At 34.7% G+C, this 15,301-nt stretch overlaps 1 long non-coding RNA gene across 1 annotated transcript in view; it reads left to right on the top strand.

Moving 5' to 3' along the window:
- Positions 1-15,301, top strand: part of LOC308559371 — a 20,242-nt gene extending 4,941 nt beyond the window's left edge. The window contains exons 2-4 of the long non-coding RNA XR_013999133.1: positions 9,585-9,627; positions 13,485-13,570; positions 15,039-15,301. This is a non-coding gene — a long non-coding RNA (uncharacterized lncRNA). The remainder of the gene's footprint in view (positions 1-9,584; positions 9,628-13,484; positions 13,571-15,038) is intronic.

Here is a 15,301-nt window from a genome sequence, read left to right as displayed (position 1 = left end):
AATGTTTAAAACATGCAATTCCTGACTATTGAGTCAGGGGCTCTGACCTCTTTTCTCCTAGATTGTCAAATAGAAAAATGACAACAGCCAACACAACAATAGCTGCCTGCTGTGAATGAATACAAATTATACCTATTTTTTTGGTCAGATTAGCAAAAAATATAATATAATTTCCTGGCGAGTGGTAGGATTTTAGTAATTAGTTTATGTGTGCCGTGAAAATCGCTGTTCCAGAAAGAGAGATAATGTCATCACTGCTTGTTACAGCTAAATAGTAACCTTTACTCAGTGACACGTGGAACTTCTCTAGGGATTTTGTGAACTCATTTACTCCAAGTTTACTTTGTTACCTCCAGGTACATCCCCCACTCCCCATCAGGCTTTTGAGGCACAATTTACATAGAATAAAATGCATGGATTTCACATGTAAAGCTGAATAAGTTTTGACAAATGGATCCAACTATGTAAGCCCTCCAATCAAAATATTAAACACTTCCACTTCTTCATGCTATTTTTCATAGTAAAAGAATTATTTTAGTGTTGATTTACTCACAACATCAATCAAATACATAATAAAAAGCCAATATCAAACAGTCTAAACTATAGACATTTTGGGATATTAAAATATTCCATGCTGTAGAGAAAGAATTTAGAGAATGTTAGGTAAATTGATATCTCTAAAGGCTTTTTTTTTTTTGCAAAACAATCTTTTAAAAATTTAGATTGAAGAAATACTATATGGTACAATTCTAAGATGAAGATATACAAACACATGCACATACATACGTATATACATACATATGTGTACATAGTAAATACAGACACATCTAAAAATACAAGAAACATGTCTAGTTTCTCTTCTGTCTATTATTTTTAGAATAGTATCTAGAACATAATAAGTGCACAATAAATATTTGTTAAAAGGATAAATAAATAGAGAAGATATATATGTAAGAGCGTTGGTCAATAAGACTTGGTCACTATGGAAGCAGAAGGTTGAGGAACTGAGAAAGACTCTTGGCATTTTCTAATTTAGATTGCTTGGTGTTAGCATTCATTAACATTTGATATTCCAGGAAGAGTCACAAGTTTGGCAGGAAACATGAGTTCAGATTTTGCCATTAAAGGCAGTGTAAGCAGACAACAAAGGGAAGCTATCTGCCAGGATTTGGTTATAAAGCACATACATCAAGTGGACATGTTTGAGCCGTAGATACAGAAGTTACCATGATTTGGGGGGTGTCAAAGAAGTGGATTACATCATCCAGCAGAGCAGTTCAATGCGGACAGAAAAAGGCCAATGGCAGAAACCTTGCAGAAGAATAACATTTTAGGATTGACAGTAAAAGTAAGTCTTGGAAAACAAGCTGGAAAGAAAGGAATAAAGTGGTAGGCAGAGAGAGTAATAAATATCAAGAAAAATGCTGCAAAGAAGTTCAGCCATTTGAGCAATAAAAGAAGTTCATGGATTTGTAAATTAGGAAATTGCCAGTGACTCTTACTTGAGCTGGCTCAGCAGAGTTTTGAGAATGAATTACTATTTATAGTATATTGAGGAGTACCTAGGAGGTGAGCACAAGAGTGAATATAGACCGTAGACTATATTTTGATGGGATATGGATATTAAAAGAAAGGGAGCAAGAGAACATGGCACTCGAGGTTTGTTAAGTCCAGCTGACGTAATGGTGGGATTTTATGAGGCAGTGGATCAGCAGTCTTCAAACTGATATATATGAACCTCTTGAAGTCCACAAAAACTTTACAAAGTACATGGGCTTGGAACAATTTTAGAAGAGTCAATGTCCAGATTCTTAACTCCAGTATTCACTCTAATATTAATCGGCCCAAGAACTTTGGTTAAACCATCATGCTTGTCTTCTTTTTCCACTTTCCTTTTGCAATCATACTTCTTTCATTTTAGAAAACAAAATCATTGTTTTCTGGATGTTTATCACCACAGAATGTGAAAATCACTGAGACACCAAACAAAAGAAAATTTTCTATTGATGATGAGAAAGTGAATGTCTCTAATAGCTCAGAAACACGTTCTTTTAAAGGCGTTTGAGAAACAAAGACATTTGAGAAATAGAAATTCCTTGATGTTTCTAATTCTTTGCTTTCTAAGTGACTGAAGGAGCTGATAGGTCATTAAAATATACTTTTTGATAATAGAGAAATATGTGATTTTTGGCATATAACTTGAAAGAAGTTCAAATAGTTGAGTTACATTGCAAATACCAAAACTTCCATTCCCATCTGTCCCATCCCACATTATGTGAACAATTTTCTCAGTATTTATAAAAACAACAACAAAGGAGGAATTAAATCCATGCTTAATACTGTCTCCTACCATAAGTAGTATTTATTGATTGCTACATAAACTAGTTTAAAAACAAAACAAAACAATGAAAAAGAATTCCAGCTGGTACAAAGCAAAGTGTTGGGAAAGAGAAGAGCATTGCCAATTAGAGGTGAAGTGTTAAGTGGTGCGGGAATGACAGCTTATGGAAGGAATGGTCACTGAGGGCTTGAACTTCTTGCTGAACTGGGTAAATAACAGCAGGACAGGATTACTGCCTCCAGGTTTGAAGGTTCTAAGTGGATGCAGACAGAGGCCTCAGGTGATGCTGGCTATTCAATGAGGTCAACTTCTGGGACTCTAGTTTTTCCTCAGCATTCACGACTTTGAGAAAGACATTTGAGACAATATCTGTGATTAGATGAATCCCAAAGAGTGCTCAAATATTTTCCCTTGAGTGAATTGATAGCAATCAGAGGTAGCCAAGACTCCCAAGTCCTCAATTAGTAGAATTAATTTGAGTTGCAAGTTTTAATAAAGCATATTTAAGTTTATATTATATTGTTTGTTCACTCTATACAGAGTGGAACAATAATAGGTTCCAATTATATATTTATATAATTTAAAGTTCTCTTCTAAATAAATCTCACATCTCTTGTATTAGCTAAAACAAGGGCTAGAGGTGCTACATATTACCAAAAAAACTATAACTCAAATGATAATGTTATTAAATTACATTCTATATACAATAATTAAATTATTTGTTTATGGCAATATGTATGAGAGGAAAGGGTATTTGTGTGTTTGGATGACAGGAGAGAAGTAATAGGCTAAAGCTGTTAATCAGACTTGGTGGAATGGAATTGAAAATGTCACAGATTTAGCTTATCATAAACCAGAATGATCATGTAAAATAAGACTAGCAATAATCTCCAACCAACTGCCATTCTTGGGAACATAGGGATGACTTTAGAGTTAAGAACTATTTTTAGATGAAAAGTCTTGATGATATATCTGTCAATTAAAATAACTATTATTAACAGTTGTTTGAGTCAAGAATTATTTCATTGCAAACTATAAAAATTCAACTTTAATTAGTTTTAACCAAAAGTGGGAATTTATTGGTCCACAAAAGTGGAAAGCCTCAGCTACATGTAGCTTTAACACAGCTTTAAGGATGCAGGACCTTAAATAATATCAAGATCCCCTTCTTTCCTTTTCTCTTGGGATTGTTTTCTTTTGTGTTACATTTACTTCCAGGCAGATTTTCCTCACTTGGTAGCCAAGGGAGCTTCAGGAATTCAAGCTTGGTTGGTACTTAGTGCCTTTAAGCTATGAAGGAGAAGATGGGCATTTTGCTGGTAGTTTTAACAAAATGATTGGGGGTGCTTTAATGGGTCATATATCCAACCATGAAAAAGTCATGATGGTCATCACAGTATAATACCCTGGGTGACCGGATCTGGTTTTTCTGTATCCCTTTAGAAAAGCTGTTCCTACTTGAACCAAATGGATTGGAAACTCCACTAAATAGATAGCAGAAATAATATGACCTCTAAAACATTTTCACATGTTATATTTATATTGATTAACCACAGTATAAAAATTAATGAACCAAATAGGCTAAACAAAAGAAAAATAAATATACAGTGGCTCAGACAATAAATATACAGTGGCTCCAAAAACATTCCAGAGGTAGGTAAGCAGTTCAGGGAAAGCAAGCATCTCTTCTTTTTAAAGTCAATCAGAAATCGAGGTTCCTTAGTTTTGTTGTTGCTTGTCTCCTGGTGCTGCAGCTAACTCCTTGGAAGCAGCCCACACACCAGTGGAAAGAGGCCAAAGAGGAAGAAGGGAAACAAGAGGACACAATTTGTGTTTAAGGAGACGACCCAGAACCGGCACACCTTGCTCAGGTTCACATCCCATCGGCCAGAACAGTGATGTAACCATTATGGTGGCAAGGGAGGCGGGGAAGGATGTATAATGGGACAACTGTGGTCACCGCAACGCTTCTTTTAACTTTTAGATGTACTAACTTAGAGTAAATTTTAAAAAATTGCTTTAACTGTGGAAAGCATTGTTAAAATGTGTTTTTATTTATATGAGAAAAAGGGGAAAGAGGATTTCTGCTGCTATATTAAAAGAAAAAGTTGCAGCATATGTGTTTAGTCCATTTTAAAGTCCTTCACAAATGGTGGTATTGTTGAGGGCAGCTTTAGTTTTTGACATTACTATGCACATTTTGGGAATATTAACACTTTTTTTTTTTAATTTTTAAAAGAATGGATATTGATGCTCTCAAAAGGATTACACATATTTTGATTTTGAACTTTTTATGTCATTGACCAGTATATGTATATTTTTAGAAAACATGGAATTTACTATATTTTTTTTGGTAGAGAATTAAATTGTAATATCCACTGTAAAAGAACAGATTAAAAATTCAATTGAAATGGAATTACAAGATTGCATCCATTTCTAATGCTAAAAACCTACTGAACTGGAAAAAGTATAATTTAGCACATCACCCACATGCCAAAAAAAAGAAAAAAAAAGAAGAAAAAAGATGCCTTGTTTGGGTTTCATCCAGGAAGACATCTGTTTGCCTTGAACTAATAATAGTACAACCCTAATGATGTGCCAAACAAGTTATTTTAATAGAAATGCTTTGTTTGAGAGGTTAAGTTTGGTTACTCAGCAGAACTGCTGTGTTTATAATGGTATTATGTTTGAATCTTCAACTAGGAAACACATATCCCACTGAAGTCAATCTTGGGAAACTTGGTGGGAGCTGCTACACATTTAAAGTTAAACGAATGGAGTACTCTTGATTGCTAAATGTTCGCTCAAGATTAACCACAGAAATGGGTGGATGCAAGTAGCAAATGTTCAAATAGATATTGGAGATCGTCCAACTGTCAACTGTTTCTCAAAATTTACTCAAAATAAAAATTCTACTTGGTTCATTTTGGTCCCACTATTTCTCATTCCTAATTTATTTCTAAAATGTCAAAACATTTAGATAAAATAAAGAACTAATATTCAAATATTTGAATATTTGGTCTACATGATATTAAACATCTGGATTTTAAAAATCATAGATATGAAATTTATCAGATTTTATTCAAACTATCTATTGTGTATACTTAACAGGTTAATAAAAACAGCACCATGTGAACTAAACCAAAAGGAATAATGTAGGGAAAGTCATTTATAAGTCTTTTAGGCCTGTTGCCTGGTTTTAGTGATTGCTCTGCTCAGTTCTCATTGTGCCAACACTGTGTTGTTGTTGTTGTTTTTAATCCTCACCGAGGACATGCTTAGAGAAGAAAGGAGAGAGAAAGAAACATCGATGTGAGAGAGATACATCTTATGTGCTTCAACTGGGGATTGAACTCACAACCCAATGAGTAATCTTTCGGTGCACAGGAGAATGCTCAACCAACTGGGCCACTCTGGCTGGGCCCAACACTGTTCTGATGAAAGCATTGGAGCAATGGATAATACTCATTAAGAAATGTGTCTAGAATTTTATCCAGCATGACTTTGGTGGTTAATTCAGGAGCATTATCTATACCAAAAATTACACACTAAAGTGTCTCTTTTTTAAAAAAAATATATCTTTACTGACTTCAGAGAGAGGAAGGAAGAGGGAGAGAGAGATAGAAACATCCATGATGAGAGAGTCACTGATCGGCCGCCTCCTGCATGCCCCTGACTGGGGATCGAGCCCGCAACCCGGGCATGTGCCCCGACCGGGAATTGAACCCTGATTGCCTCGATCCTAGGTCGATGCTCAACTGCTGAGCCGTGCCCTGCCGGGCTAAACTGTCTCTTTTAATAAGATTAAGTTCTGGGGCTTAACTAGTGCAAGAAAATATTAAGTATTTTGAATTTTACTTTCTTGAATTAGCGTATTAATGATATAATTTGAGAAGTATAAAGAGGCTAACACTTTAAAATTAAAGTTTTCTATGGAAGAAATTTCTATATAAAAATTTTTGTAAGATTAATATTTTATAAAAGTTTTTATACTGAAATGTGACCGCTATTATGATCATCACATCTTTATTTTAATTAGCCATCTTTAATTCTGAATACTGGGCACAGATTGTGCAACCAAATGAGTATTTTCTGGCCAAGTCTAACTCCGCATTTCGCTTACCATGGCAAATAATTTTGGCTAAAACAATGCTAAGATTATCCCAGGTACTTTCTGGTACACCTGGATTTCTGCCCCTCCTTAATTAACCAGTCTCTACCAAAGTGATCTTCCAGGCCTAGGCTACTTTTGGGGTAGGATCTTAAAATTTTTGATTTAATTCTAGATGTCCATGTAGAGTTTTAGAATATGCTAAAAATCTCAGGATAAATAATAATGGAGTTATAATATACACTGTTAAGTGCCTCTACAAGAGAAGTCTTTTTTGTTTGTTTATTCAAGTATAATTTAAATATAACAATAGTAACCCTTTTTAGATATGCAGGTCTATGAATTTTGACAAATTTAGGTAATAGTTTACCACCACAATTAACACAATTTTTTCATTATCTGAAAAATTGCTTTCATGCCTCTTTGTAGTCAATCCCCTTCCCTAACTATAGCCCCTGAAAACCACTGATCTGATTTCTGTCCCTATACTTTTGCCTTCTTAAGGATTTCATGAATTGAGTAATACAGTGTGTAGCCTTCTGAGTCTGGCTTCTTTCACATAACATAATGCTCTTGAGATTCATTCATGTTATTGCATCTATCAGTAGTTTATTCCTTTGTTGTTGTTGTTGTTGAGACTTAACCCCTTTTAATACTAATGGAATCCCAAATTTATTTGTGCAGAGTCATAAAGGGTCTGAGCCATTCATGGCAATCACATTTTCCTTAGCCAAGGAGTCCCTTTCCCACAATCCTTTGCACCCAGGGATGGCCACATATCTCTGTGGAGACAAATAAGACCTAAGGAAAACCTGTTGGAGAACAAATAGGAAAGATTTTTCCCTTTCTTATAAAAAGAAAGGAGGAACACAAATTTATCATCTTCTAGTGCCACTGGCTGCTCCCTCCCCCTTCCAGATTCCTCTAAGATGAACACTATCTGGAGCCATGGCAGGCATTTTGCAAGCATGAAGGAAAGGCCTCCAAGAGAACTGTAGAGAGAAAGTCCCAGAACCTTTGCATTAGCTTGTCAGCAAACCTTGAAATTGCCCACCTGCAGATTACTTATTATGTAAGATAACCGGATGTGTTTGTTATTTAAGACATTTCATTATGTTATTTGAAGTTGATGGCAATTCTTGCTGAGAAAATATCATCCAGGGTAAAAGCCAGTTCAAGTTGCAACTGGAGCTCACAGTTTTAGAATTCTGATGACTTTCTACAATATCATCATGTTGTACATGAAATGGATTGGCGCCTAAATATTTTCCTGAGGAATTCCAACCTATCAGTTCATTTAAATGATTACAATTTTAGGCTTCTATGATTTGTCCTGGGATCCACTTACTAGGCTTGCTTCAATGCTTTCTGAACTAGTATCAGAGCTGTAAAAACTGCAGTTTTTGTTTACTGCTTAGAATATTGCCATTCTCTTCCAGAGTCAAACATAAACTAGGTTTTCAGATTATTCTCTAAAAGGGAAAGAACTAACCAGAATATTTAATGAGTCTCAATAGGAATGTATTGCCCATGGTGCCCATTATTGAGGTCTCATAGTGGTTAGTATAGAGTTGATCGACTGATATATTTTATTATTTAGACATACATAATCTTAATATAAAAAATAGAATATATCATTCACTTTGGAGAACTGAAGAAAGAACATAACGTCTTTAGAACAAAATAGAAAATTATTTTTCTACCTAGACTCACATTATTATTTAGGATCTATCAAATATGTGCTGTTATTACTATTAATTACTTAACTCAAAGTTATTGCAAACAAAAATCCTTGTAATTTTTCAGCTACTGAACAGGAAATTCTGTGTTTAAAGAATTGTACTCTCTGCCATTAATGTAGGAATGTGCCCACTGGGAATAGCCTGAGAGGGCAATGGGCCCTGCAGAAATATTGGAATAAAGTAATACAAAAGAATGGAATGTTTTTGTTAATAAAACATTTTTATTCTAATAATTTATAAGGAAGATAATTTTAGATTAATTCTATTGTATATCAAACTTTTTGCAAAGGCCAAAGTTTTAGACTTAAGGAAGTGCCCATACACAACTGCAACTCAAAAATAAACTCAAAAGATGTTAGAAATGAATTATTCATTTATATATAAGATATTCCATGAATTTAAAAAAAAATGTATTTTTATTGATTTCAGAGAGGAGAAGGGAGAGAGAGAAAAAGAGATAGAAACATCAATGATGAGAGAGCAGTCATTGATTGGCTGCCTCCTGCACTCCCCCTCCTAGGGATTGAGCCTGCAACCCAGGCATGTGCCCTGACCTGGAATGGAACCAGGATCTCCGGGATCCTAGGTCGATGCTCAACCACTGAGCCATGCCTGGCCAGGCTCCATGAATTTTAAAAATTAAGTTAGTGCTAATAAGAAAGTAGGCTGGATTTGGGATTGAATAATAAACTCCATATGTCTTTGTCAATATTTAATAAAATAATTCTGCAAATGTTATTAGATACGGAATAATTTTAGGATTTTATTAGCCCTTAAACAATGAGGGACAACCACTTTGCTTTTTTTCAGTACATATGAAACATTCATTCTTGATAGTGTTCAGTTAATGTAATAAGATTACTGGAGAAATGAAGCAAATTTATGTTATTTAGATTATCTAAAGGATCTTTTTGAATTTGCCTTAAGCTTTCATAGAGTTGTAATTCTTGGAACAAAAGAGGTTCTAGAGATAATTTATTTGTTGTTTCAAGTGCCCTGATTTACCTCCTGATACATAATTTTTTTAGTCGAGGAAAAGGGATGAAGTTACAGAGAAAGTACCAGGAAATGCTCATAATCTATTGTCCATCTCAACTGTAGTATGCTCTTTTGATTTCTTTAGCTTTGTAATATATTTTGAAATCAGTAAGTATGAGGTCTCTGGCTTTGTCCTTCTTTCTCAAGATTATTTTGGTTATTTGTGGTTTCATATGACTTTTAGGATTACTTTTTCTATTTCTGTAAAAATGCCATTAGAATTTTGACAGGAATTGCATTGATTCTGTAGATTGCTTTAAGTAGTATGGGCATTTTAACAATATTATGTCTTCCAATCCATGAACATTGGATGTCTTTCTATTTATTTGTGTTTCCTTTCATCTCTTTCTAGAATGATTTGTAGCTTCAAGTATACAAATCTTTTGCCTTTCTGGGTAAGTTTATTCCTAATTATTTATCTTTTTGATACTATGGTAAATAGTATTGTTTTCTTAATTTCTTTTCAGATTGCTTGCTGTTAGTGTATAGAAACAAATAATTTTTATAAGTAAATTTTGTATCCTGCAGCTTTACTAAATTTGTTTGTTAAGTTTAGCTATTTCCTTGTGTACACGAAAGCAGAGGTTGGTTGGGTTCAAGGAAATTTGAATGTATGACCATCAATATTCTACCTAATGTAACCTCCCGAAAGACTGAATAAATTTAGGAATAAACCTTTTGCAACTTAAATGTAAGTAAAATATGTTTGTATTATATAAACAAGTTTCTAAAAATGTGCATTAGTTCCTTACCCTTTAAGTACTTACTGGACTTTAGACTCAATTTCCAATAATCATAGTGAGTACATTTTTTTTGGCAAAGAGCATTTGCCATAGTGATTTCAAGAGGATAATTTATTGGCTGTTATGCTTTTCTTGTTACTTTCTTCAGTTTATCTTGGTTTGGTTTCATTGTCTGAAAGGACCGAAATTTCCAGAGGTGATTTTCTAGAGCCATGACAAAAAAGATTAGCAATGACAGTTTTCTAAAATATATGTTTCCTACCAAAGGCAGCCTTCTCAGCCCATTTCCTTTAATGATATCTGGGGAGGATCTGATAAGCCTCATTCTTCTTTACACAGGTTAAAGGGCATTGCCTTCCCTTTCACTCCAGCAGCCAACAACAAAGCCAGGCATATGTTATCACCATCACACAGGAAGCTGCGGGTTTGCTTGTGTTAAACAGAGCACAAATACAGGAAAAGTGTCAGGCAGGTTAAAAGCTGGTGGAGCTGTGCTAAGAGAATATTATGCTAATAATATTACAGACAGATCTAGAGATATGTGATTAGATTTCAGCGTAATGTACTTAGAATCCTTAAACATCTTAAAAAACTACAAAAGGCAGCCATTTTATCTTTCTCTCTTTGGAATGATTACCCCATTTTTTAAAAACAGGAAAATAACAGTTAAATTAAAACAGTTATGTTAGGAAATAACACAATTTCTCAAAACATACAAAAATTTTCTTAATAGTTTTAAAACTGTTCCCCTTTGTTTTCTATGATAAAAAATTCCAATTGCATTCTCTTATTTCAAGAGAAAAGAGGATTTCCATTTTGCGGCTAAAGTTTTGTCATAAATAAAAGATTTGTGCCTTTTGGAAACTAAAGAAATTTCATTTGGGGATTTTATTTGTGCATTTTAATTGGGGTATGCATCTGTTTTAAAGAGTTATCTGAGTGATGGTGGATATATTCTAGATATATATATCAATGTAGTTTTATTTGTCATGGTAGATTTGTTTAAAAATTTTATCTGAAGACATAAAGATGGCCAATAGACATATGAAAAAATGCTTAATGTCACAAATCTTCAGAGAGATGCAAATTAAAACCACAATGAGGTATCACTTCACACCTACCAGAATGACTACCATCAATAAATCAACAAACAAGTGCTGGCGAGGATGTGGGGAAAGGGGAGCCCTAGTGCACTGCTAGTGGGAATGCAGACTGGTGCAGCCACTGTGGAAAACAGTGTGGAGTTTCCTCAGAAAATTAAAAATGAAGCTGCCTTTTGACCCAGTGATCCCACTTCTAGGAATATATCCTAAGAAACCTGAAGCACCAATCAGAAAGAATATATGCACCCCTATGTTCATAGCAGCATTATTTACATTAGCTAAGATCTGGAAACAGCCCAAGTGCCCATCAGTAGATGAGTGGATAAAAAAGCTGTGGGACATTTACACCAGGGAATACTATGCAGCTATAAAGAAGAAGGATCTGTTACCCTTAGAGACAGCATGGAGGGACCTGGAGATGATTATGCTAAGTGAAATAAGCCAGTCAGAGGAAGACACATATTCAGAGAAAGACAAATATCACATGATGTCACTTACATGTGGCATCTAATGAACACAATAAACTGCTGAATAAAATAAAACCAGAGACAAGGAATCATGGAACAGACTGACAAATCTCAAAGGGAAGAGGAGAGGGGGGCCAGGAAGAGATTAACCGAAGAATTTATATGCATATACGCATAGCCCATGAACACAGACAACAGTGTGGTGAAGGCCTGGGGTGGGGCAGGGGCTGGGTGGAGGGGGGCAAAGAGGAGAAAGGGAATATCTGTAATACTGTCAAGAAAATAAAATAAATTAAAAATAGATAAAATAGATAACTAAAAAATGATCTGAAGAGTTTTGCACAATAATTTATAAATCCTTTCTTTTAAAAAAGATTATAAACAAACTGAATTATGTAAACATCTGAAGAATAGAAGAGAAACAAAAATCATAGTACGTAGTCTTCCATTTTCACATAGTCACTGTGAGCATTCTGACTCATTTGCTCTTCATGTATATTTTTCAGTAGGTTTACAAGATTGTAGTGAAGTGAGTATATGCATACACACACAAATGCATGTATATTTACGATGTTAAATATCACTGTTTAAAAATAGATATTATTATATCATATACATTTTCATGTTTTTGTAGTCTTCATAATCTTTATTTTTAATGAATGTACTTGGTTTCATTGATTGAACAAGTCATAATTTATTCAGTGAACAATTTTACAGGATGTATAAAATATCTTTCTTTATTGGATTCTTTCAAATCTTCTGGTTACCTTAGGGCCAGTGCCTCCATATACACTGTATCTTTTAATGGCCATGATCAGGAAGACATATGTCATGTGGCTGGACTATTGGATTTAGTGGACCTATTGTACTGTGCAGATGCCTTCAGTATAAAGTAACTAAATATCAAAATATTAAGGTAACTGTTTCCAGGGGATAGTTCATGGTGTTGAATAGGAAGTGTCATGGTTTTGTACAAATAAAGGAGCCATTTCCAATTTGGATTCAGAAGGAAGAGGTTGTAGACTGCTGAAGGGGCTTAAAATATCAATCATCCAGGCATCAGAGCAGAATTATGCCGGTCCCTAGCCAAAGTACAGACAGACAAAATTCATGTTTGAGACAGTAAGCAAATAAGCAATAAGTAAATAATAGTACTGAATAAGTGAATAAGTAAATAACTTAATAAATAAAAATAGTAGGGGAAAAACAGAATCCTAAAGTGCATTTTTGTGTCTTGATGTGTTACAAACCACAGCAGGACCATATGTGATATCTATGTACTTATTTGTGTTGGAAAAACTTTGCCAGTTGTGCATTTTCCCTCTTAGGACTCCAGAACAATTCTAATAGTCATACATTGATTAAGAGTCTTCTCTGACAATTGCTTATGAAGAACCAAACACAAAAGTCCTAGTGCATACCACACTTTATCAGAGAGCACTTGTCATCACTTCCAAGAACATTACTGTAGCCTTCTGACACTAAAGAACATTTTATTATTGCTTTACATTTTCTCTTTTTTTCTTCCAATTTTTGTTTGTTTCTCTCTTCGCTCCCCCAGCTCCTTCTGTTTAAAGGAAAGAACTTTATAACCAGGGATTTTTTTTGTGTGTGTGTGTTTTAAGTTAAATGTATTCAAGCTATTGAATATCTTTTTCCATACAAGTATAACATGGAATAAAGGGTCATTTCTTATCTTTGTAAGAATAATGATGTTTAAAAAAAAATCTTATTTATATCTCTTTCTGTTGGCCTTATCAGGTTTTTACTATTGAAAAATTCCATTTTTCTTATTTATGACCAAGTTTTCAAATAGTGCACTATTTTTCTGAAACTGATTTTAGAAACAGAGAGGAAGAGAAAGTGAGAGAGAAACATCAATTTGTTGTTCCACTTATTTATGCATTCATTGGTTGTTTCTTGCATGTGCCCTGACCAGAGATGGAACACTCAACCGTGGCATATCAGGACGACACTCTAACCAACTGAGCTACCTGGCCAGGGCCACAAATAGTGTACTACTGAGTAAGTATATTTAATTTTTTTTTTACGAGAATTTTTTCTTGAAAAACCACAATATAAAGAAAAGAGAAGCCTACTACCACATCTTGATTAAAAAACAAACTCTGTCCTATTTTTATTTAGCAAAATCACATGAAAATATCAAAAGAAAGACAGAATATTACTTAGCTAGTTTACTTTTGTGTTGGGCTGATGCTGGAAACAACAACAAAGAGAAGAAAAGTCTCTGCTGCAGTCCAGATGTGACAAGACTGTTGAACTTGGGTCATCTGACCCAGGAGAATCAATTGGCTGCTAGAAGAGTCCGGCTTCTGGCTTTATGGAGTTCAAGGAAAGCCCTTTCAGCATGTCAAAGAGCCAGATCCAGGGTGCCTCAGACAAGCTGGGGAGCACTTTGGCAAAAATCTCCTGAATTGTGCAATCTCTGACTCTGTTTTTTTCCAACTTTTTCCTCTCAAAATCACATGCTTAAATTGGGCCATGCAGCTGTGCGTGGGTGGAGTGCTCATACTCAGAGCTCTGAGGTCTGATGGGTGTGGGTCAATGGTACACTACTTTCCCCCACCCCCCACCCTGAGAAACTTTAGAAATAGTCCCTTGAAGTTAGCTGATAACCTGATCTATTCACCCTAAGTATTAAAATAGGGCTTACCTTTTTTTCTTGTTGGTATTTTCTTGGTAAATGACATTTAAATAACAATTGTCAGATAATTTGAAATATGTTTCACTTGCTTTTAAAATGTAATGACGTTATATCAATAGTTTTAAATCAAAGAAGAATCTTAAACTTAGTTGTTAGTTTAAAGAAGTCTGCATTTCTGCAATATTAATTTTTAAATTTAAAGTTTTACAGATTCTTTATTAGAGGACTGATTATTATAATTGTAAAAACCCCACTCATATTGTATTCTTTGGTTAAGAATACATTTTGAAACCCTCCTAATTATACTTGCCATTGCCTTTCTTTGAATTATGGAGGGCATGTTTCATCATACTTCAAGAAGGACTTGAATCTTAGGACAAAGTTGATCTTGCAAGTTCAAAGAACAATTTGCTAGAGAGTAATTATCATGGTCCCCAGGAACATTATTGTATGCCCTCTTGGATCCAAAGACATTATATTTTATTATGGCTGAGTCTACGAGCCTCCTTGTCATTCGCCTCTTCCCCATGCTCTTCCTCTTCTCTCCCCCACCATCCTCCACTCAGTTAAGGCAGAGACTTGTCACTCAGATTAGAAATTTCAAATAGGTAATGATGTTATTGAGTTTTTATAGTAATAATAAGAAAAAACTCAACAGGAACATCAATGACATTATGAAAGTACAGTAATGAATATCATTTAACCTAATAGAATTCTAATTTTATACCTGTAAACTAAGCATTATCTATTCTAGCAATTAATGTTCTATTAATATGTTTTTGTCACTGATAAATGGGAAAAGTCATTGCCTCAATTGTGTTTTCACAGTGGTACTTAAAAGTTTACTTCATCAGCCCCGTTGGCCGTGGCTCAGCGATTGAGCATTGACCTAGGATCCGGGAGATGGAGGTTGGATTCCCAGTCAGGGCACATGCCCTGGTTTCCTGCTCAATCACCAGTAGGGGGCCTGCAGGAGGCAGCTGATCAACGACTTCCTCTCATCATTGATGTTTCTGTCTCTCTCTCTTCCTCTCCCTTCCTCTCTCTGAAATCAATAAAGATATATTTAAAAAATAAAATGATCTACATTT

The sequence above is a fragment of the Miniopterus schreibersii genome (assembly GCF_964146895.1).
Source record: "Miniopterus schreibersii genome assembly, chromosome: 7".
NCBI classification, from domain to species: Eukaryota; Metazoa; Chordata; class Mammalia; order Chiroptera; family Miniopteridae; genus Miniopterus; species Miniopterus schreibersii.
The sequence above is the reverse complement of the archived record's forward strand: the minus strand, read 5'-3'. Positions and strand labels throughout refer to the sequence as shown.